We start from the raw sequence: 2034 nt of genomic DNA on the forward strand, positions 1-2034 counted from the left end.
TTAATCCATTAATACATCATAACTCTTGCATGGAAGGGATAGAATGACAAATATCACATTTTTATGGTTCCTAATAGCTTCATATTGGATAAAGTTTCCAACTTTATCCATTAAAATGGTCCCAATAAACAAGATCTAGTCTTTAAGTCTTAAAGGGACCAAAATTGCATCTTTTTCAACTTAATCCATTAAGTTCAAGTCTCCAACCTTCAGATCTGAATCAATATGATGTTTAGATGGATAAAGTTTCCAACTATATCCATAACAAGATCACAAACTTTCAAGATCTAAACTTTATGCACTTAAAGTGACCAAAAGCTCATAACGCCCAAAACTAACTAGATCTAACAATTTCATCATCAATGTTCAAACTTTATACCTCCAGAAGAAAGATCAAGGTGAAAAACGTCTGGATCTACAAGCTCCAATGCAACCAACGCTTCTTGTTGGGTATAATGGATTGCGTCAATTGTGTTTTATTTTGTATAGTCCATTTATATAACGGGTTGGGCCTGTCCACTAAGTTATTTATTATTAGGGTTTAGCTACTTAAAGTGCATGCATGCACCGTATCTTGTAATCGTCTAAGTTGTAAACCCTACACAACCTTTACAGTAGCAGTTCTTCATCGAGCTCTTCTAAGGCTGAGCATATTAATCATTCAACATACTTTTGATCATCTTTCTGTTTGATTGATTCTTTACCTATTTGATATATTCGATCATTCTAGTTTTATATTCAACAATTGGTATCAGAGCAGGAGATTGTGTAATCCATACACATCTCATATGTTAAAAGAGCTATTAGGGTTTCCGATTTAATAGGATCTTGATTATGCTGTCTTCTTCGAGTTCATCGATTATAGACGTTGAATCTTGATCTTTATTTTACCTTAAACTCGATTTTAGGTTTACACATCTGGTTCTTATAGGTTTTTATCAAATCAACAACATGCAGCCTGACGATTCTTTAATCAATCTCTCAAGCGGCATTGGTTCTACAACAAGGATCCATATACTCTTTCCTTCTGATTATGAAGTGTGGCCACTGAACTTTGAGGATTACGTGTTAGGGCTTGAAGACAATGGTTCATTGATATGGGATGCAATAACCAAGGAGACGTTTGCTCACACAGGAACAAAAAGGTTATCAAAACTCAAGCTGAGTACAATGAACTTCTTTTGGGAGTTACAGATATGCCTAAAGATGAAAGAGACAAGCTAACCAGTAATGCCAAGGCTATGAGGATTATTCATTTTGCTTTGCCTGCTGACACGTTTCGCTTAGTAAGCTCCTGTGAAACAACAAAAGAAATATGGGAAAGGCTTAGGGAACTCTACTCAAGTGATGTAGATCTTGAGCTAACTATTTAGACTTTGTTGCTTTCGGAATTCAGAGCTCTCTGTCAAAAGCCTGAGGAGAAACTGGACCAAACTTTCAACCGTTACAACCATCTCTTGAGCAGGATAGCGAAATACAAGATAAAACGTGAACTGATTGAGCAAAAGGTCATGTTCATGAACGGGTTGAAATATGAATGGAAAGCTGTGGTGTCGACGGTTAAAGCACATGAGCAATTCAAAATTACTCCTTGGCAAAGCTCGTTGGTATTCTAAGGTCACATGAGGACGAAGTGACCAGTGAAGGAAAAGTCGTTTCTAGAATGGGTTCGTGCTATGATGGTATCCAACCCTAAGAGGTTCGCAAAGAAGAATTTCGGTCGCAACAAAAATCGAAACTGGCAGGGCAATTACAGTTCTGAGAAACTGAAGGATGAGAGTGCGAACAACTCTCAAAAGGAGGAAGCGAAGAAAGAAAAGAAGCTTGTAGGTGACTCTGGCTATGACTGTAATTATTTTCATGGCAAAAATCATCTAGTAAAGGAGTGCATGCTAAGATGAATGAATGAGAAGAAAGAAGAGGAAGATGATGAGACTTATTTCCTCAAAAAGATAGAGGAAATCAAGAAGAATAAAAATGTCGATGACGCTAAACCTGCTTTAATCGTGCAGGAGCAGGACGATGAGTTTGGTA

This window comes from Lactuca virosa, chromosome 5 (assembly GCF_052849685.1).
Source record: "Lactuca virosa cultivar CGN04683 chromosome 5, Lactuca_virosa_CGN04683_v6, whole genome shotgun sequence".
NCBI classification, from domain to species: Eukaryota; Viridiplantae; Streptophyta; class Magnoliopsida; order Asterales; family Asteraceae; genus Lactuca; species Lactuca virosa.